This window comes from Pollachius pollachius (assembly GCF_949987615.1).
Source record: "Pollachius pollachius genome assembly, chromosome: 4".
Classification (NCBI taxonomy): Eukaryota; Metazoa; Chordata; class Actinopteri; order Gadiformes; family Gadidae; genus Pollachius; species Pollachius pollachius.
This window is the reverse complement of record NC_136937.1, coordinates 28,278,519-28,302,097: the sequence shown is the minus strand read 5'-3', so window position 1 is coordinate 28,302,097 and position 23,579 is coordinate 28,278,519. Positions and strand designations below refer to the sequence as shown.

Sequence of the window (23,579 nt, the reverse complement as noted above, 5' to 3'; positions counted from 1 at the left end):
CTCTCACACACTCTCTATCTCTCTCTCTCACACACACACACAAACACACACACGAAACACACATCATATTTCCCACAACCACGTCAAAATGTATTAGCACCAGCTATAAACATTCTAGCACCCCCGTAGCTCCCGCAATCCTAATTCTTTGACGACGCTACTGCTTGGCCATGGTGAAGGCTTTGAATAGGTATTTATTCTGCTCCAAACCTTTTTACACTCCACATGGTTAGTATGTATAGTATGTTCCACATACTATACATACTATAACTAACATGGTATAAAAAGTAGTCGTACACAATATCTGCAAAAGGAAGGAACTTGTTTGTGGGGGCTTTGAGCTTTCTTTCAAGGGGGAACTAATCCAGCATATTTTGCATTGGACTCAAGTATCCTCTTAAAACAGCTCTGCCTTGAAAACTATGTAAAGCTATATGTAATATAGCTTTTTAATATGTAAAGCTGAAAGTGGGAACTATATGAAATGCAAGTCTTATACTCCACACTTGAATCAAAAGTAATAAAAAATGGTTGAATACATCTACCAAGGAGCAAAGGTATAAAAATTCAAACTATTTTTGGACTTACCGGTTTGATGCACCCTTCAGTCTGTACAGTGTTTGAATGAGAACTCTCTTCCTTTTTCTTCACTATAGACGGCGATGGGAGGCCCTGTGTTGTAATCAGGGTGGGGACGGGGGGGGAGATTTCTTTTTTAGTTATCTGCAGCAGTTTTTTCTGTTTCCTGTATTGCATTGTATAGCCACCCTACCTTCCTCAGTGTCATCTAAATGTTTAACTTTGTGCTTGGAGTAAACCGGTCACAAGGTTGAAGGCATCCCCTTATGCATTATTTTACTTGAGTAAACATGTCTTGGGTAAACATTATCTGATTTATTTACATCTGTTGTTGTGGGGAGGGTGTGAAACTGTCTAAACCGCTCTGTCTAACTGTATTCTGGACTCACTCTGCTAGAGAGGAGTCTAGTGTATGCATACATTAAAATAGGTTAATTGTCTACAACTATTAGGTGCTTTTTTGCATTTAGAAGTCTCATCCGTTGTAGAGACGCAATATCGCTTAAAGAAATTGATACGATGGGGGGTATTACCGAGGCGTTCTCGTGTTGCATCATGAGCTCATCTAAAATAAAGGAAGTGTGCCTGGGTTTGCCCTCAAGACTTGTCATGAGGAATTGGTAGGAGGCTGTGGTCGCTGGAGATCCCAACGCTTGTCTAGTCTGGTCTGCAACAATCACTCCAGCGTGTGAATTATAATAATAAAAATAATAAGAAGAAGAATTATACCCTGTGTCAGAAGGTACTTCCAAAATGGGCTCATCGTCAGCATCGAGTAGCCAAGGGATGAGGTTCCTTCATAGATTTATAAATTGTACAGAGCTATTTAGTCATATTGGCAGAAGAACAAAGCCCTGCAGCAGGCATCTGCCAGTGTGTTGAAGTGTGCTTCCGGTTAGGTTAGAGTGGTTGGGACTGTTTGAATCAGTGGAGTCTCACCTTTCATGATGTATAGTTTGTCTAGATTTTTGTTATGAACAAATACAGATGAAGGTAAAGCAGCAGTGCACAGCTATTTGCAAGATAAAAGTGGTGCTTGGTCAGAGAGCTGCGCTCGCGTGACCTCTATTTTTTCTGGTTTGTAGCCTACCCTGCGGCCGAAGCATCCGATTGCCTGGTGCACGTGACATCATGACCAAGAGGCAAGAGCAGACTTGTAATTTAAAGCTACAACGTTGTGAATAGGTCTGGTTCATGCTGCAACCACCACTGCCACGCCATGACATGGACAAATGTATATATTATATATTCTTTGTGGTTGCACAATTTGGACGCACCAGTTCCGGCGCCTATGTTTCCAAACCGTTTAAAAGATCACGGGTTGAAAGGGAGGGAAAGACATGTAGCATAGGATCGCAGTTTGTGATTAAAACTTTGGTTCCTACAAGGCGTTCTGTTATGTGTCTTCGTATTATATATAAGAGCCAACAGCCGGCCGGATGGCTTCTATTTTGAGGACCATCTTGTCCTATAATGACGGAAGGAGCTACTTCAGATGGACATGGTTAAGATAACGTACCGTCACAAAAGTGGATGAATTTACTTGTTCAGATACTGTATATTGATATTAATATTGTTAAGGCACTAAGTTGCATAGTAAAGGTTTAATTACTTACATTCTATTAGAATATTTTCTAAGGAACTGAATGGTAATTGTAACTTCTGCTGCTAGGGGCCCCTCAATCAAGGCAATCACAATATACCTAGTTTGTCGACCTTTTGAAGTAGTCTCGGAACATGGGAGTTTTTTTTCTTATCACCACCATTTCCGGGGAAAATTACTCATGCAGAAATCGATTCAAGGACGAGTTAATGTAGGCTATCAAAGTTTTATTGGAAGTTATGTTTATTCACTGAAGCAATGTTCCCTGCCATAACCCCAATGAGGTGGCTTTACTGGGTTTACAGAGTTTGGAGTGCAAATATACCACACAATAGAAAACAGCTATAAACTGGACTTTAACCAGGGTCAACATACCCAACTAATCAATTACAAAACTATTTACAGGCTAACCATACCTTTTTAAATATACCACACAATAAAAAAACAGCTATAAACTGGACTTTAAAGCTAGGGTGGGTAATTTTGGAGAAAACAGCCGTTGAGACTCCGTTGTGTTCTCTCTGGTCCCTCCCTGCCACGCTCTACCTGCCGTAGCTCCTCCCTCCGAAAATCAGTTATGCGCGTTCATGTGAATTCAGTTACATTGATAGGAAGACGAAACACCATTGCAACAACTTTATAACAATACATGGAATATCATATGCTACACTTCCCTCGCTGTGCTTATCTTGGCAGTTGTGTCAAAGTAGCTTTTACACAAACGTGACTCGGACATTATCCACAGTTGCGTTGAGGCCTAAGCGACGTGTGAGCACAATCTGTGTTATTCCGACAGGTTAGTTTGACCATAACTAACACATAAAACGGACCGGAAAAGAACCATGGGCCGATGCAAGACATCCTACGGAACCGTATTGAAACGGTTACATTACAGAACCGTAATGTAACAGTTATCGTGGCTCTGCCTAGTAAAAAACCATACCAGCCGACACTTTACATATTCTTCACAATATACCATGGAGAGATATCACTATTCCTTACCTGTCTATAAGAAATGTAGCCATCTCAGCGTCCGATTTTACGTTTCTCAGGTCACGTAACTCTCTCCATCGCTCATAAGCCACGCCAATGTTTACTCTGGTTTTATTTCGAGCTCTCTCCGCCTCTCTTTTAGTAGCTGTCCTTTCAACAAGTGTCTTTCCTCTTTTTTCGCTGTCTTAGTGGTGTTAGTTGTTGGTATCCGGGGAATGGGAAATTTAGGGGCCGTTGATGAAGACATTGCTATTCATTCGTTGTCGCCGTAGTAGTGCAAAACTGTCAGACTGCTAGGCTTGTGAACGCTCACGCAGGGACGCACCAACGTCGTTGCCAAGGTGAACGGACAGTCCCACAGCCAATAAAAACGGAGAATCAGAGCCTCGCTCTGATTGGTCAAAGTGTACATGAGCGGTGGCAATTTTTGGGGGCAGCACACAGAGGCAGGGGAGAGCAAAGTAATGGGCAGATATTCTCAGAGCACTTCACCTACATATAACTGACTGGCTATTATGACAGTTTTGCCAAATATCACAGTAAAAAGATTACCCACCTTAGCTTTAACCAGGGTAAACATACCCAACTAATCAATTACAAAACTATTTACAGGCTAACCATACCTTTTTAAATAAAAAAATAAAAACAACATAGCCCATTGACTTATCTTAACACACTGTAATGTGTACAGTAAAGTTAAAAAATTACAACAATGTTCAACACGCTTATTTTATTAATTAGTAGTATGTGTGAATCTCACATTCACCTCGCTTCCATTCAGTCCATAGACGGTCCATATTGACCCAGATGAGCTGGATGGAGCTCATTACATAAACCTGCCTGTAGTTTGCGGTGTGGTTATGGTGTGGTTTCCTGGTTATTTTTGTACATAGGCAAGTCTTACAGAGCACTAAATATGGGGGCAGGAAACAACAACATACAGACCGGATCAAGCAAAAGGTACATAAACAAGTTTTATATGTTGTTAGCCTCATAGCATATTTGCCTAAGTCATATTTTAAGGTTCATCTTGTATTTAGCGTCAAAAATCCCCAGGTAAATTAGATGACCTGTGCCGATAGTGATTATGGAATGTTAAAAGCACTCTGATTGGCTTAGGATATAGCCAATGAGGCACAGTGATTCATCAGCATTAGGAGGGTAGAGTTAAGTTAGATATCACAATTTGGCCAAAATACAACTTTCGCAATTATGCTATGAGGCTAACGATCATGGATTTTCTGGAATGGCACAATTTTATTGGAATGATAAAATATAATCTGAGCCCGTCGGTGGCAAATATGAGCACTTTTAGAGGACGTACATTGACTGGTGCTATTTCCCATAAGGATAAAAAAGAATAAAAATTATCAATGGTCTGAACTGATGAAGGTCAGACAGACCAAAGCGTTGTAATAAACGTGGCTAGGCAGTGTGAACAGCAAGCTAAATGAATACATAAAGAAATCTAAAACATCCCGAAATACGTTGCATCAAAGGCTAATTCCATCAGCCTGTGTAGAAAACAGTAAATCATTGTCCACTTTCAGCCACGCGTGTGTTGCAGCAGACATCCATGTGTCTGATCTTTGTTGGAAAATTGACAGATGATCCGGTGAGTGCAGCGACCTCATTGCTCTTGTTGAGAGCAACATGGAGTGGTCTGCAGTCCCATCAACGTGTTCCAGGTGTTGGACATTCAGAGGCAGCCTAGTAGATGCGCAGACGGCAACAATGTAGAGGCCACTCTGGGTGACTACTTACATGTTTCCATTTGAATTTGTATTATTCAACGTTTTCATCTCCAAATCCTCAGCGACTGTGAAAGAAACAAAAACGCATGCAATTAACACTCAAAGCCATAGTACTTTTTAAAGTTTTTAGTTTATTTCCAAATTGGGATCTTGTTCTAGTTTGTTTCAGCTCGCCGTTGTAGTAGAGGTCTTCTTCAGTAACGGTACGACCCGGGAGGATGAATGAGGTATGATAGTAAAACTATTTATTAAAGAAGGCAATCGAATCATGCAATAAAAATATGCAATTCAGGGTTGGTTCAAGAAGCACCTGTGTGTGTCATTCATTCATCTTAATGGGTTTTTTATCTGGTTACTAGGAAAACTAGTAGTTGATCCGTCCATCATACATCTGAGTTGGACACCCTCACCTGTGATGTCAATAAAGGATTGTTTTGAAACGGCTTATATTGGCAAATTCAAATTGATGCGTAGAGTGGCCTAGTTAGGTTTCGCCAGATTGATTTAAAAAAGCATTATCAAGAAAGTATATTAACTCAGGCCTAGCCCCTATTAGCATGTCTTGTCTTGTTTAATGACCTTATTTATGTATGGACGGCCCATTTGGGTCGTGGGTGGGTTCTGTGCCAGCTAACAATAGATCCACTCAGCCCTCGGCCTGGGTTGAGTGGCTAGAGTTTGTTTGTGCGCGTTGCCATGGTAACAATTGTTTTTGGCTCGCCATTACAGCGCAGTATGTGAGCTAGCGTTACATGGTTTGTGGTGGGCTTTTTCCCCGATGGATAGCAAGAAACATGCTCTATTACGTAGAGAAAAATAATTTAAACAATAGTTCAATCGTTTTTTTTACTGTTCTTGATTGTTTCAAATGTCATGATCCCAGAGACTCACCGGGCGGCTGAGGCAGGAAACTCTCGCCTTCTGGAAACAAACATGGAAGGGTATAAATAACATCTTGAGTGGATTACTGTTGCTATGGAAAAGGCTTATGGCCGGGTCACCTCCGCTATGCCCTCTTTAATGAAAATAAATTTAAACAGAAAAATATTACATTTTGGCAACGGTAAAACGATATTTCAACAATATGTACCTATGGTCTACAGTTTATAATCAGTCATCTTTCAAGCATTTCACTTCTTTCTTGGTAACCACAGTGACTCACCTGCGACTCCTTCGGTTGCTGGTACTGGATCGGCTTGTGGGGCTGATTGGGCTGGTTGCTGTTTACAAACTGAGGAGAAACCACAGAAAAAACCAAAGCCCATGTTAAACATCGCCAACGGGTGACTTTTTAAACTAAAGGGATTCAGCCAGCTTGTGACAAGCTGGCTGAATCCCTTTAGTTTTTAGTCATGAGTGAGTATGAAATTCGTAATGATCTAGCTAAACATCCTGCATAGACAGACGAAAATTGTCAACAACTTTTATCATACTGGCGTTTATTTATTTTAGATTGTTTGCTCAACGATCTTGTGTGCACTTACGTGGATTTCTTTTGCTTTTCTTCCACCAAGCAAATACCCCAACCAGCAGGAGTGGTACGATTAGAAGTAGAAGGCAGAGTAGTAAAGTATTACCTTGAAAAAAACACATTGGCACCAGAATGAACGTAAGTTAATGAAATAGCAGCCTATATCGTTACAATTACTATTTGTTGTTTGGGAATGCTCTGCTTGACATGAAGGGCACTTCAGTTCATATTCAATGTTCTCAAATGACTGAAAGACATGACAAACAGTCAGGTCTTTTCTTTACCGCCACCAACTTCGAGAAAGCTACCACTATAATCCCTATCTGCCTGTGTCCCTAAATGACATTCACCTTTGGGCTGCTTACAGACCATCTTCTCGTCAGAGGAAACGCCCCCCAAAGAGCATCTGATGAGTTGCTGTGGTTTGTCTGAACAGTTGAAGAAAGCAGTACTAGAGATGTTGAACAGCAGAGAAGTATTATCCTGCTTAACTATGTTCTTCCATTGAAGCTCAAGGACACCAGAAACATTCCATAATATTTCGCTTTCTGGGTAGGCTGCGATGGCAGTACATGTAAGCGAGGCATTGGAGACGTCACCAGCGCTCTCAGGGTTGTGGTGCTCTAGTGTGACTGCATAGGGGGTTGCTAGAGAAGAGGGAAAACAAGAGAAGGTCATTACAGAAGATACCAGGAGATAACTCGCGCAAACGTGCTCAGCAAATCTTTGTTACTTTTTCATGTTTGACTTTCATAAAAGAGTTTACAGCAGTTCTGTGTAATAAATGTTTAATAAAAGTGTAAAAATAACACATAATTGATGTATACTGCCTTAATGCCTGTATAAAAGTGAAACAAATTGAAATTGGCATCCTGACATGTGTTCGCCCTCTGCCTAGTTCCAGAGTTCAATTCTGAAATTCCTCCAAGTCTGAAAATAACCTTCATGGTTTATAGAAACACTGGAGAGAGTTACATACTTTACATAAAATATAAAATACCTACCATTTAAGAGTTGATCTGCCCACATTTATGCATTTCAGAATAAACTGATTGGAGTGGTTGAATTTAATAGGTATGATATATTTATGTTACCAATGTTCTTGTTGAGAGTGGGATTAAGTAAACGGAGGCCTACCAGTTATGTTTAGCGTTATTATGGTGTCTTCAGTTTTTCCTCCGCTGACCCCATGGTTTACGATGCATTTATATGTCCCATTGTCTGAGACGGTTAGATTCTGAAAGGTTACCGTTTTATCCAAATGGTTCAAGGAGGTGTCAGGTCGACTGGGCTTACCGAGCTTCTTCGTGCTATGATATCCAATTATAACTCTTTTAAAATCTGTGCCTCCTTGAAAGTAAATAGATTGTATGTCATCCCTAGTTGAGTTGCATTGAAATACGACCGTCCCTCCGACCTCTCTGGAAAGAGTAAGGCCAGTACAACCTGAAAGAGAAAGGTTGCAACTTATTTAGAGAGAATGTCAAGTCTGAAACAAATGAATGCAAACTGTTCTCTCTATAGCCTCCACATCACATTACTGCAACACACAGACAGAACACCACACCCACTTGACCATGTGTTAACAAATAAATATCCCTAGTATGTGTATATTTAGCCGCTCATTTGGCAAAGCTTGCTGGAGTCAGAGTTGTTTGTATCTATTGTCTCGCTTGTTAGTTTTTGCCAAGAAAACCGACACTGCCTGCGACTATAAAATAGTTTCTACCAAAGGGGAGGTTCATTTTAGAAAATCCACACTGACTTTGAGATGGACCTTGGCCAACCTTTGTAAGGGTATGATGTGATGTGGAGGCTGTTATGTTGTGTGATCTTTGGTATGAAGGTATGAATGATTGCCTGATGTCTTGTACCTGCACCTCTATTAATCTTGATGCGTCTGCAATAATGCAGAATGAGAAACTACAGGCTGAAGGGTGTGGTAAATGTTGCCCTCGGACAATGCATTAGATGTGTCCACATCAAACCTTTCGGTATGGCTGCATACAAAGTCGATTAGGCTATTTATGTATGGAGTAATTTTGCAAGAATTTGCAAAGATTCTGGCAATTCTGATGAAATTATGATATTAGTTTATTAGAGTAACAGCTGAAATTATTACAGTTAGTCTTATAAGTGAAATATTTTCTTACCCTTGACAAAGAAGGGAATTCCCAGCAAAATAAATAGCATCTCCATCTGGGAACAACATATACATTACAAAAGTTAATCTTAATTATAAAACATGCAATAACAAATGTGTTCAGGTAGCTAAATCCAATTTCAAAAACAGGTTTTGAAACACATTTGGCCATATAGCTTCTACATTGCCATTCTGCTCGTGATTAGATGTTCTTCATAGTCTAGTTAACATAATGTTAACATAATTCTTGTAAGTCCATTATCATTCTTGATTACTATAGTTGTTGAGGTCAAGGTTGGTCACGTTCCTGAAGATATTTATGTTAGACATATGCATGTAGGAATTACTGGTTGTAGCTTATGTTGTTATTTTATGTATTGCTGCAGGGCTTCTTCATCGTTGTCATTAAATAAGAAGTTTGATATCGAGGAGTGTATTTCCTCATGAAGAAGCCATGGTTGAGCACTGAGCCCAGGACGCTCAGTGCTCATGCCCCAAGCGTAAAGCCCCTCCACCACGGCCTCAGGCAATACCATTCCCCTGCACTACAACCGTCGTTTTGACGCTGTCCTCTCAGGCTTCGAGCGCAAAGAACGTTGTGTGGATGATACTGTCCACTATGACACTGACCTAGAGCATCACTGGTGGAGGACCATCGACTTCCTGACTCGCGTCGGCCGGTCGGGCATTGTGTTGAACCCAGATAAGTTTCAATTTGCGGAGAGGAGCGTAGATTTTGCTGGGTTCGGGGTGTCAGACACTACCATAGAGCCACTCCCAAAGTACTTGGACGCCATCTGGGACTTCCCCACCCCAGACTCCACGACAGATATCGGAAGCTGGTTTGGCCTTGTCAATCAAGTAGCGAACTACGCCCAGTTGTACGACACTATGGAGCTATTCAGGCCGTTCCTCAGCCCACGCTGCAAATTCTCGTGGTCCCCTGAACTGGAGGAAGCCTTCCAAACGTCCAAACAATCCATAATTGGGGCCATCCGTGACAGGTACGCCAAGATCGTTTATTGGCCTATGCGCCACCGCGACCACTGACATACCATGGCATATGCCGTTCAGGAACGGTAAATGCCGTTCCCAACCATGGTATATTACACCAGAACACCCTGCCTCCTCCCTATAATTTCACGACAAGTGTAGTGTTCTCGTGCAGTGTGTTGTAACTCTGACTAACCACCGAGTTTAACAGTAGCCAATGAAGACAGAGGGGTAAGGTTGACCATTTACTGTCACACTTCCTCATCAACAGACGGGGGAAACTGCCAATAAAAGAATTAGGGCTGTCAAGCGATCAAAAAAAATTATCTAATTAATACAGGCTCTGTGATTAATTAATCTAAATTAATTGCATACTTACATTTTTCTGAGAAAGTATTTAAAAATAATTTAATTCAAGTAAATTATGGCAGATGAGTGATTCAATGAATAATAGACATAATAGACTTTGAAGATCAATGCCTCTTTTATTTAAAACATGTCTTTCATTAACATAGGGTGCATTTTAAGATCAAATTAATAACATTTCCATCTCACTCAAGATTCAATGCATCTCAGTCAAGTGTGGCTTGACGAGGCTGCCTGCTAGCACCAGCTTCAGGGGCTGTGGCAGCTCGTACCTGCGAGCTTGCTACCAAATGTTTTGCGTTGAGGTGATATTCAAGGGTTGATGAGCTCCGGTGATAGGAAAATTCTTTACTTCAGAGATTGCAGGTAACGGTGTTCCTATCTACAGTTCCGTCTGGGAGATTAAACTTGAACTTTTCGTTCACGGGGCCGAGCAGCGTCTTCTCGTCCGCCTCCATTTTGTTTCAACGCAAATGACGCACCGGGTCAAAGGGCACTATAGAAGCACGATTAATCTGCGTTAATTCTTTTAACGCTTTATATTTTCTGTGATTAATTCGTTTAAATTAACTCGTTAATTTGACAGCCCTAAAAATAATACAAAAATATTGTCTGTCCATTTATGAATTAAAGTAAAGTAATTATCCACATCCCGTTTTACACATAATTATTTAAGAAATAAGTGTAAGAAAATTAAATGAATGCCTGGAGAGGCAACACACTCCCCGTCTGACCTATGTGAGGTCACTAAGAACTTCTACAGGTCTTGAACATAGTCTTCAGATCAGTCTTTAGGAAGGAGCAGAACAATCTCTGCAGTCGGCCGGATAAAGGTTTTGACATTGCCTTTATCAGTTGTTTTCACTTCGACCTTCCTTACATGCCCATCTCTCCCAGGGAAAGTGGCATTGACTCTGGCCATAGGCCAGTAGTTGCGAGCGGCCTGCTTGTCTCTGAGCAGAACCAGATCTCCAACCTGAAGGTTTCTGCGGGACACAGTCCACTTCTGTCTGTATTGCAAAGAAGGTAGGTTCATGGCTCTAGCGGGTCCAGAACTGGTTTGCAAGGGCCTGGACTTGCCTCCATTGCTTTGTGTAAAGGTCCTTGTCAGAAAAGTCTCCAGGAGGAGGTGGAACTCCCGACTTCTGTGTGAGGATCATGGACGGAGAGAATATGAAGGGTTGCTCGGGATCCATACACACAGGTAAGAGTGGGCGTGCATTCATAATCGCTGTGACCTCCGCCATTAGTGTGCAAAGCACTTCAAGGGTCAAGCAATTGTTTTGCTGTTGGAGCATTGAATCGAGGATTCTTCTCGCAACGCCAATCACACGCTCCCAGGAACCTCCCATATGAGAGGCGTGCGGGGGGTTGAATTCCCAGCTGCATCCTTGTTTGCTGAGGTACCTTTGCAACGCTTTGTCCATCCCGAGCTCCTTGCTTGCTCCAACAAAATTGGTTCCGCAATCGAATCTGAGCTGTTTGGCCAGGCCTCTGAGTGCGAAGAAACGTCTGAGGGCATTTATGCAACTGGATGTGTCTATAGATTTGACTACCTCGATGTGAACAGCTCTGGAGCTCATACAACTGAACATGATGGCCCAACGCTTGCTCTCTGCCTGTCCTCCTCTGGTGCGTCTAGTTTTAACAGACCAGAGCCCAAATACATCGAGGCCCACAAATGTGAAAGGAGGGCACATTTCGAGACGCTCTGAGGGCAGATCCGCCATTTTTTGTTCTTCCAGCTTCCCACGTAGCTTGCGGCAGGTTAGGCATTTGTGGATTACTGAGTTGATGAGCTTCTTGCCCCCCAAGAGCCACAGTCCTGCTGCCCTAATCGCTCCTTCCGTCAGGTGATGGCCTTGGTGTCTCACCTGCTCATGGTGATGCCGTGTGAGTAGTAGTGAAATGTGGCTTCCTTTGGGCAGAACTATCGGGTTCTTCTCTGCGGTAACAAGATGAGAGTGCTTTAGTCGGCCTCCAACGCAGATAAGGTCATTCTCCAAGATTGGGTTGAGTGTCCTCAGAGGACTGCTCTTTGGTATGGTTTTGTTGGATGGAGGGCTAACCGAGGTAAGTTACATTTATGCCAGCCTTTGCACTTGCTGTCTTGGTTTGAATGTCTGTAGGATCTTGCCATGTGCACGAGGAATGCAACTCCTCTCACCAGCGAAGTAAAGGTGGAGAAGCGCTCGAAGCGACCAGAGGTGAGTACCTATTCCTCCAGGTGAGTTTGTATCTGTGGTCGGATTTCAGAGTCTTTTTCAGGGTCAATTAACCTGAATCTCTCAGCTGTTTCCGTTTTCTCTGCAGTTGGTTGACGCAGGAAGGAAGGTCGAGTGAACCAAGAGGTCTGTGCTAGGCGGGATGCAGGTAAAGACCTTGACGCATGGTCAGCGGGGTTCTCTTTGGTACATACGTAGTGCCATTGCTCAGGCTTTGAGGACTGCCGGATTCGTTGGACTCTGTTGTAGACATACGTGTAGAATAGTTTTGTTTTGTTACAAATATAGCCAAGCACTACTCTGCTGTCTGTGTAAAACTTAATGGCATCTAACTTCAGGTCCAGCTCATCCTGGATAAGATCTGCCATCTCTGCTGCCAAGACGGCGCCACACAGCTCAAGCCTTGGTAATTGTCAGTTCTGACAGGGGTGCTAGCTTGGCCTTGCCCATAACAAAACCTACTTCGGTCTTCCCATCTTCCTGCACCACCTTCAGGTAGGCCACAGCCCTGATGGCTTGGGTTGACGCGTCCGAGAACACACACAATTCCCTGTGAACAGCTTTCGTGAGGGAGGTCGTCGTATATGTGCGCTGAACATGAAGCTGTTTCAGGTCTTGGAGGGAATCTCTCCAACCTTCCCATCTGCTTGATTTGTCTTCCGAAAGGGGTGTATCCCAGTCACAAAGTTCGGAGGTAAGCTCCCTAAGGAAGGCTCTTCCCTGGATCGTGACGGGCGCCAGTAGACCCAGGGGATCAAAAATACTGTTGACTGTGGAGAGGATTCCACGTCGAGTGAATGGTTTATCCACAGTTGATGCAGAGTAGGTGAACGTGTCGGACGTGATGTCCCAGAGTAGACCCAAGCTCCGTTGTGTGGGTGCAGCTTCTCCACTCCACTGTGGATGACGGTCATCATCCAAATAGAAGTGTCTTTCCACAAACTCGACAGTATCAGCTCCATGCTCTCATGCACCCTCTCTTATGGTTCTTCGCAGCCCATAAGTGGCAACAGCAGGAGACGGTGAGTTGCCAAAGACGTGGACCTTCATCCGGAACTCAACAACTTCCTTCTTCACGTCACTGTCCTTATACCACAAAAACCGGAGGTAGTTTCGATGGTCTTCGTGCACTAAGAAACAATGAAACATCTGTTGGATGTCTGCAAGGATTGCAACACTCTCTTTCCGGAAGCGTAAAAGCACCCCAAGGGGGGAGTTGTTGAGATCGGGTCCAGTGAGGAGCATGTCATTGAGGGAAACACCAGAGTACTGGGCACTGGAATCAAAGACAACCCTGATCTGATTGGGATTCTGTGGGTGATAAACCCCAAACGTTGGGAGATACCAGCACTCCTCCTCTTCTCTCAGCGGTGGTGCTTCCTCGGCATGTCCATTGGCGAATATCTTCTTCATGAATGTCACGTACTGTTCTTGCATTGCTGGTTTTCTTTTCAAGGTTCGTTGCATGGATGCAAACCTATTGACTGCCTGCCCTTTGTTATTTGGTTAAAGGCCGGCGTAGTTCTTTGAAGGGCAGTGGGGCGACCCAACTGTTAGCGTCGTCTCTGTAGACGTTTGTGTCCATTATCTTCATGAAGATGGTGTCTTCCACTGATGGAGCAGGTTTGTTGTCGTTCTCAGTACGGTTGAACACTGTCTGTCCTAGCATAATCTCGGGTGCTGTACCAGACCTGTTAAAGCTTTGGCGTGTCTCCTTGACGTGCATGAAGCTTGTGCAGGGTTGAAAGATTGAGTGGCAACCGCTGTCCAGCACGTTGGTCTTGAACGTGTTGACTGTTGGTTTATGCACATTACCCAAGCACACTTCTCCTATCACTACCCAACCCAAATCCAGACGTTGGGCAAAGGGGGCGTTATGAGGTCCGTTGACATGCTGCCTTACCTTGTGTGCCCTAAGAACATCTCTTCCGAGCAGTAGTAGTATTTCTGCCTCTGGGTCCAGTTCAGGGATGTGCTCGGCGATGTGATGGAGATGAGGCTGATGAAGAACAGCGTTTGGTGTTGGAATCTTGGACCGATTATTCGGGACTCATGACACTCAATGAGTGGTGGGAGAGAAATGAGAACTGTGCTGTCCAGTGACTCGATTTCAAATCCTTCTGCCCTCTTGCCAGTTGTTTCTATGATGCCAGAGCAAGTTCTGAGATGGTACGGGAATGGTTTGCTCTTCACACTGAACAGCTTCAAGAACTCTGGCCTTGCTAAGGAGCAATTGCTCTGGTCATCCAGGATTACATAGGCTTTGATGGCCATGTCCTTTGAGCCTTTGGGGTAAAGCTATGCGAGACAGATCTTTGAGCATGAGCGGCTCCACTGGCCTGGACTGCAAACTTCTGTGCAGCTTGCTCCAACGACAGCCATAACAGGATCATCTTCTCCCTCCCCGCAGTACTGTCGTGACGTAGGAGGAGCCTTGACAGTTTGAGGAGGTGGGCCAGGGTGCATGGCTGTAACGTGATTGGTGCTGTTGCATTCAAAGCACTTCACAGGGGACCTGCAGTCTTTGGCGAGTTGGGAGATGGAGGCGCAGCACTTGAAACATATTCCTTTCTCTCTGAGGAAGGCTTTTCTATCATCGAGGAGTTTGTTCCTGAAGGTTCTACACCTTTTAAGGGGATGGGGTAGGTTATGTATTGGGCAGTTCTTGTAAGGGTCGTTGTTTGTTGTGGAAAGATCTGTTTTGTGCACTGAGATGGGTTTGTTGGTGTTAAAGTTCCGTAAAAATGGTTTGTCAGGTTTGATGGGTGTTGTGGTGCAGCCTTGATGAATGAAGCTAGAGTCGTTGCGCTTTTTCGCCTCGTAGGTAACAAAGCTGCAAAAGTGCTCGAAAGGAGGGAGCAGAGTTTCCGTTGTCCGGTAATTACCAGTCATTGACCAGAAAAAAATGAGGAGGACCGAAAATTCTAAATGTCTCCGGTCAGAATGACCAATTGAAATAATTCTCTCTGCACAATTTGAATTGTGTTTAAATATGCTACAGTGGTCATTTGTTTAGCCAATTGATTTAAAACAATGAGGGTTTTGATTGACCCGATATTTCCCACCACTATCCTCGAGCCGGGTCGGGCCGGGCCTTTGATGGAGCGTTTTTTGTTTTTTTTTAATAATTGCTTTATTGGCCTAATCTGAGGAGAAATCTACGCCATAAACAGAAATATTATAGGCCTTTATTTCACGGGTCTTCTCAATGCTGTGGAACGCTCCGTTCACTTGCATGGGTAGTAAGTAGTCCAGTAACTTGTCAACCCCAGCGTCTTCGGTTGCTAAGCGACGTCAACGTCTTTGGCGGACTATTTCACTGCTGATCAACACTACGAATGCTGGTAACGAATAAATTGTAAAAAGACACACCATGTGAAGTTATTTTTTGTTTTGGCAAGTAGCCGTGTAATAAGCGGGATAATGTATAGAACGTTGCCGGTCATTATCGAAAATAAGCCCCTTCAAGGCGAAGCATGACACCTCCGCTGCTCGCGGTGTCCTGTTCGCCCTGTCGGGGCTTATTTTCCCGATAATGACCAGCGTTCTATACATTATTCCTTACATATATATTTAGCAGAGTAGGCCTAAGTAACAAATGTGTACAAAGTAACATATGTATTAAAAAAAATGTCGGGTTGAAATCGGGCTCGGGCTCATAATTACAGTTAATGACCGGCACCAATTTTTTCTAGGGGAAACACTGGAAGGGAAGCGACCGTAGTTTCCTTCTTTGTACCATGACCCTGCAGACACCCACTTCTCCTGAAGTCCGTAAGGAAGTTTGTCTACGATTGGTCCTATGCCATGAGAGGTGTCCAGGTAGGACAAGCCGGTCAGATATCCATCTTCTTTAGCACCTTGGATCTCTGCAAGTACATCCCCAAGTTCGCGTAACTTCAAGTGATCCTTGGCTGAAATCTTAGGAAAGTTGGCCAGGCGCTGAAACATTGACTTTTCAATGACTTCAGGGGCAGCATAGGATTCACGCAACCCTTCCCATGCTTTGTTTAGAGCCAGGTTGGGTTGCTGACATGCACCGATGGCATGCGTTTAAAATGTTCGCTAGATTCTTTTCCAAGCCATTTGGTCATGAGGTCCAACAGTTGGGTTGCTGTGAGGTTAACTTCATTGGTTGCGCTGGAGAAAGAGGAGTACCATGCACGATAATTCTCGGGCTTGTCGTCGAACTGGTACAGCCCTGAAGTCACAAGGTCTCATCGTGCCAAATACTGTGCCAAAGGCTCCCCTAAAGTGGACATGGGTGTGCCACTTTGAGGGGAATGTCGCGGAGTATACGACGGAGCATGAGCGTTCATGGTGGGGTTGGCTCTACTAACCTTAGCCTTTGTCTCAGCTTTAGTTGGGTCAAGTAATTCTGGTGGAGACGTTTGCTTACTGTCAGCATTTTCCCTGCTGACAGGTTGTAGTTGTGAATTATCTTCCACAGGTGGATGCCATGACATGAAGCTTTCGTGTGACCTTGCATTGATTGAGGGAGCAACGGGTTAGGGGGAGGAAGGAGAACGATTGTTATGATCGGTCTGGGATTGAACATATTCACTGGTGCGTTTGATTTTCACCTTTTTCGGATTCAGATTCCCGTTTTCGACAACAGACTGCACCGCTTCTGTGTCTTCCAACACTTGAGCTGTCACAATGGCTGCGTCAGCTTCTCTATGAATGGTTAGCACTTCCAACTGTCTATTCTTGTAGTTTCCAATTTATTTTGAGCATCTATAGTGGCCCTTTCTGCTTCTCTAGCAGCCTTTTCCAATTTTAGCTTAGCCTCCTGGCTAGCATATGAAGCTCTCACCTTTGCTGCTTCTGCTTCAGCCCGGGCGTGAGCTGCGCTTACTGATGATGCTAATGTTCTGCTGCTCCTAGCACTGCCGGCAGGCGACCTGTTGCTTGTTGCCATCGCGACCACTTCAAAACATCCAGAGTTACAACATGCAGTGTGTTGTAACTCTGACTAAACACCGAGTTAAACCGTAGCCAATGAAGACAGAGTCGTAGTAAGGTTGACCATATACTGTCACTCTTCCTCATCAACAGACGGTGAAAACTTCAAATAAAAGAATACAAAAATATTGTCTGTCCATTTATGAATAAACATCACGTTGTACATAGTTGTAAACGATAATATTAACTTTCTAACACTGTATGTAGATATTCTGATTGCCAATTGCATTGCTTTTAGCATTGTTTTTAGCTTGTACACAATTGCTATCCAAAACGTTCTTAAACAACTCATCAAACATCGTTTTTAACTAAATCCACCATAATATATTATCTTGAACATGTCCTCTAACAATTAAACAAACTCACGGCATTGCCTCTTTGATGCTTCCAAGTGGATGCTAGCAGATAACAATCAGGTGATTCACATGTCTGTCATTTCTTCTACACGGGTAAGTCTAACAGGAAGATACGTTACCGGAAGTGACTAAACAGGAAGTGACATCGTCGCAAAACTAAAACGGCAGAATAATATAAATTTATACATTAGCTAATTTGAACTGTAAAGTAATTATCCACATCCCGTTTTACATATAATTATTTAAGAAATAAGTGTAAGAAAATTAAATGAATGCCTGGAGAGGCAACACAGCCTCTTATTGCGTAAATGTAAAGCGATATATATTTGGTCTTTATTGACACTATATTGTCGTGCTCTTGAAGAAAGTAGTCCAAACCGGATCGCTTTTAACTCACTTTATTTGTTAAAGTATTTTGGTATGGTAACTATGAAGCAAAAGGAGGGGAATTTTATTTAACACTCGCGCGGAGCAACACACGGCTGACCTATCTATTAGCAACGGGGCTACCATGTGTTTCTGACCTCATCTGACTCCAGTTCTGTGTTTGTATCGAGTAGGCGTGGCCTATGTGACGTATTGGCTATGCCTTGAGAGCCTGCCTCCGGCTTCCTCTTGTGTTAAAGATGTTGCCATCTGGTGGCTGGAGTAGTTATTGCAGCTTGTATTTTTGGTCTTGCTCCCCTTGTGGCTATGTGTAGTTATTACAGCTTATATGTTTGGTCCTGCTCCCTTGTGGCTATGTGGGTAATGTAGCTTATGTGCCTAATTTACATAAAAATATCAAAACATAACGCCGTAAATAAAGGGATTTATACCTTTCTGTGGGCCGTTCTGTTGTTAGGATATGTGGGATCTGTTTGTTGTTGCTTTTGAAATGACAGATGCTTTTGAAAACAGCCGGACTTGCCCCGGTGACAGAAGTTAGCCTAGCCACCTAAGCAGGTCTGACTAATCGATAAGAGAGATTCAGGCCCCGTCCACACGGAGCCGAAACGGGCGAAAACGATCCCGTTTCGTTTTATGCGGTTCAGGAATATCGCCGTAAAAACGGATTCATTGCGAAACCGCATCGAGCTGTAGAAACGCTGTAGTAAATATTCAAGCCGCCGGTTCTCCACAGAAAAAAGTGGAACGCATCGAGCCTGCACGCATTAAGGCTGTGCGCTGTATACAAACATTCAGTCACCGGGGCAAGAAACGTATAAATCCCTTTATTTACGGCGTTACATTTACAGCAATACTTGTCGTGAAATTATAGGGAGGGGGCAGGGCGTGCTAGTGTCATATACCATTGTTGGGAACGGCATTTACCATTCCAGAACGGCATATTCCATGGTATGTCAGTGGTCGTGGTGGCACATGCCACAGGCCAATAAACGATCTTGGCGTCTCTCATCCGTGAGGGCGTGGAGATCTACGACACGCGGAGGCGCACCTGCCTCCGCCCTGACTGGTCCAGGCAGGGCGGACCAGGCATACCTGACTGTTGCCCAGGAGGATGCCGGATCACCCTCGCCGGTTCACGGTTCCTATCCTCAGCGGAGCAACGCTATGCGGCCATCGAAGGAGAGGCCCTGGCCGTGGCCTGGGGCCCGGAGCAGACACGGTGTTTCACACAAGGATAAGACAACCTTGTCGTAGTCACCGACCATAAGCCCCTTGTGAAGATCTTCGGCGAACGCACGCTAGATGAGATAACAAACTCACGCCTGTTCAGACTCAAGCAGCGTACCCTTCCATGGCACTTTGATATTGTGTACCTGCCTTGCAAGAGCAACCATGCCGCTGATGCGACTTCGAGGCCTCTCATTGGGATCGCCAAGCATACCTGACGCCGTAGAATCAGCACTTATGGCTTCCATCCGTGACGATGCACAAGGACTAGGAGTCATCTCATGGTCCCTTCTCGCATGAGAGACGGCAGCTGACGCGTGCCTCAGGCACCTTCTGTACCTGATCGAGCATGAGGGTAGGGTTGATGTTATTGACCCTGTCCTACCGAGTCTGTCGCCAGTCTGTGGGTCCATCTACGCGCAGGATGGCGTCCTCCTATATTTCGATCGTGTCGTGGTTCCACCGCCCCTCCGTGAAAGAGTCCTTCGGCACCTCCATGCCAACCACCAAGGAACTTCTGCGATGGAGCAGCACGCCCGTGCCATGGTCTTCTGGCCCGGGATGTCGAGGGACATCCGAGCCACCAGGTATGGATGTTCAGACTGTAACCGCAATGCTCCGTCAGAGGCAGCTACATCCCTCTTAACATCCTCACCAACGTCCACCCCATTTGAGGCGGTGTTTGCTGACTTCTTTGATTATGGAGGCCGCCACTACCTGGTTGTCTGAGATTGACTCTTGGGCTGGGTGGAGGTCCTATGCTCCACAGCAGGCAATGATCTAGGAGGCTCGGCTGGCTTGGTTCGCCACCTGCGCACGTTCTTTACCACCTTTGGCATGCCGGAGGAACTTTTGAGTGATGGCGGTCCAGAGTTCAAAGCTAGCAATACAGAGGACTGCCTCAGATTATGGCGCCTCAGACATCGCGTGTCCTCGGTCGGTTTTCCCACAGTCGAATGGGAGGGCAGAGATTGCGGTGAAGACTGCGGTGAAGACTGCTAAGCGCCTTCTGGTGTCCAACACTGGCCCAACTGGCGGTCTTGATCATGATCGCTTTTTGCTTGCCACGTTACAGACGCCAGTCTGGCGTCAGGCATTGGCGGCGAAGGATGACGCCGTTCGGACCCGGATGTCCCGCACCACTGAGTCTTTGAGGGCTCACTCAAGACCACTCCGCCCTTTGGCACATGGTGAGACAGTATTCCTCCAGAATCAGCAGGGCCCAAGTCCACACAAGTGGGACAGGTCAGGGGTCGTGGTGGAGTCATGATCAGTATCGGGTTAGAGTTGACGGGTCGGGGCGCCTGACTTTGAGCAATCGGCGATTCCTTCGTGGCTACACTCCAGCCACCCCCTACGCCCGACAGCAGCCAACTGCTGGACCACCAGCCCCTGCCTGTCCATCCCGGGCGGGTGATGCCCCAGGGTGTCGTTCCACAGGCAGCAGATGGACCTCCCCGCCGGAGCCCCCTGGTGAGGCATCCTCTGTCCCCGTTCCTACAGGCATGGCTGTCCAAGATGGGGCAGCGTCGCAGTCGTTGCTGCCCCATCTTGGACAGCCATGCCGCGCGAGGAGGCCACCCAGACGCTACGAGCCCTGAGACGGGCCGTTGGATACAGGGCTGAGTCCGTTAACCTATTCCTGTTCGTAGCTTTCCGGGCTGGGGGGGAAGCAGAGTTTACCAGCGGCCACTAGGGGATAGTGTTGGATTACAGACCGCTGACCGGCTCAGTTAGGATTCGACCTTATTGTGTTTGCCAGCATTACAGACATTCCTGTTACAGAGGATATTAAGCTGTTAATTCATGTAAGTCCATTATCTTTCTTGATTACTATAGTTGTTGTTGTCAAGGTTGGTTAAGTTCCTGAATATATTTATGTTAGACATGTGCATGTAGGAATTACTGGTTGTAACTTATGTTGTTATGTTGTGTATTGCTGCAGGGCTTCTTCATCGTTGTCATTAAATAAGAAGTTTGACATCGAGGAGTGTATTTCTTCATTAATGTTTTGATAGTTATGGTAACGCACACACATTGTGTGTTTGCGTGCACAGGTGTGTGGTTACAGTGGCCCACGCTGCTTCATTTACATTCGTGCCGCACCTGCCGCAGGTCCATTGTTCAAGGCTGAACAAGTTGGCGGTAAATGTCAACCTCAGTAAAGACCTCAGTAATCTCTTTAATCTCCGAAACAGGTTTTGAAACACATTTAGCCACATAATAAATTTATCAATTTGGTATTGTTGGTATGTGGTGTGAGTGGTTGATGGCTCCAGCACCTTTGGGTGCTCGGCCCTCTGAGTCGGACCCCATCGTCCCCTTGTGTTCCATCATGGTGCCCGCATGGGGCACTACGCCTACCTAGCCTAGCTAAAGTTTGGCGACAAACTCTAACCTGAAACTCACTGTGTGTAAAGCAGAAAGTGTGAACTGTATGAAATGAGAGTCTTACACTTAAAACCTGAATATAAAGCAAAGAAATGGTGGAATAAACCCACCCAGAAGAGGATGTATCAAGACAAAGTATTCTTTGACTTACCGTTTCGATTGAGTCCTATGTGAATGACGACACACTTCCTTGTTCTTCGCTGAAGAGAAAGGTGGTGGCTTGTGTCCCTCTCATGTGATAGACGTGCCTGTGTTTACCTGTTCATTTGTGGAGTGTTTTCACCTTTCATAAGCTATTTGTTTAATTTGCACTTGTTTTTGCTTAGTTTTTGTTTTTGCTTAGACTTGAGATTTCAATTCTTATCGTTAAAAAACATGTATTTTTGAATAATTTTTGGTCGTCTCATCGTGTCTTTCATGGGTCATTCTTGATTCCTTAAGTCCACCGTGTCACAACACTAAATATCAAATGTGCAAATGTGATCTAAACACAATGATGGCTGGAAGATAGGTAGGTGATCTGTACATTGTGTCAGCACACAGCACATGGGTAGGATGGTAGCAAGTTGACCCTACCACCGGCCTACTACCGACTACCAGAGTAGGCGTTTCCCCCTGGCAACCAAATCAGCCTGGCTCCATTTTGTAAATAACAATGACTATTAGCACAATGCAAAACCTGTGCAAACACATTTTGTTCTTGGGAAGATGCACGTGGTGGTTACGTGGTGATAGGGCTGCATCCCTATCGCAGAGGTTAATTCCCCGACATTTAGGCGCCCAAAGAGTGAAGGGCCAGGGAGCCTGAATCTGAATTGTTAAAATCCAAACAATGGCCAACCCTAATGACGGCTGGTTCAACCTGTGTGGCTTCATTGGTGATTGCACCACAGGCATGCAGCCTCACCCACACCCCAGCACCCAATCAGTATGAGAAGGGAGGCTGCTTTGTATGAAGCTGCTGAGATCAACCACACACACTTACCAGGATGTCTATGGTGAATGAAGGACATATTGTGACGTTTTTTTTTTATTGGTTGAGTAAAGATTAAACATTGTTTCTTGCTTCTTTCATTTCCTTTTTGTAAATCAGGATAAAAGCATTTGTTAAATGACAAAAATGTCAATATAAAAGGAACAAGAAGTGGCCAATGAGTGTCCAGGTTTGATAAGTTTGTATAACCTGCTTTTAAGCAGGTTATACAAGCTTATCAAAGTAGAAACTGATCAGAGCCCTTAAGTTTGAAATGTTGTAACAAAGTCCTCTATCCAAAATATTGTAAAGTACAACACAAACAATTATATCAATATGACAAAATACATTTGCTTTGAAAAAATAAATCATAAGTATGTGAAGCCTGCTAGGCTAACCCTATGGGAGATCTTACATTACAAATGTGTATCCAAATGATTCAACATGCAATTACACATTTGGTCAAGTAGCTAAATCTATAGTACCAAATTTCAAACAGACATTTTAAAACACATTTGACAATGAGCTTCAACATCACCAATCTGCTCACCATTAAATTTGCTCCATAGTCCATGTCCATGTTAATGTTTTGATAGTTATGGTAACGCACACGTTACGCACGCACGTGTTTTTTTTGCGTGCATGCGCGTGGACAGGCTGCCTGCTCCCGTGGTCGTAGAGACCCGTAGAGAACTACCCAATGACAGCACATTAGGGCGTAATGTGCTGTGATTGGGTAGTTACCGCCACCTCGACGCGTCCTTCTGGTTGAATGCGGTGAGCTGTGAGCGCTGAAAGTGGCTGGGCTGTTCTGCTCCCCTCCTCCATGGACACTTTTGGCCCACGCCGAGTCAAACCATGCCGCACTAAATTAAAACTGAATTCGCCACAGCTTTTTAACCACGTGACAAAGCGCAACAATGACCATTAGATACTCAGCTTTTCAGTTACGCACCAGCAGCCAACGCTTCGACTGACACACCAACCCGGTCTAATCAGCATACCCGGCGTCAAAAGTAGCCGCCGGCCACTAGTATTATCCTCCCTCCACAAACTGACGAAGAGATGAATGGAGACTCCACTGTTGTGTGTGTGTGTGTGTGTGTGTTGGAGGAAATGTCTGCAGGGGACTGAGCTCATGGTCCCCCAA

The 23,579-nt window shown here is 44.6% G+C and overlaps 1 long non-coding RNA gene across 1 annotated transcript; it reads right to left on the bottom strand.

The window, feature by feature from the left end:
* Positions 1–3,903: 3,903 nt before the first annotated feature.
* LOC307074301 lies at positions 3,904–21,652 on the bottom strand. The gene is made up of 8 exons (XR_013811773.1): positions 21,608–21,652; positions 8,554–8,599; positions 7,538–7,846; positions 6,751–7,047; positions 6,414–6,506; positions 6,092–6,160; positions 5,821–5,850; positions 3,904–4,994 (listed from the first exon to the last, which is right to left on the bottom strand). It is a non-coding gene; the product is annotated as an uncharacterized lncRNA (long non-coding RNA).
* Between the last annotated feature and the right edge of the window lie 1,927 nt (positions 21,653–23,579).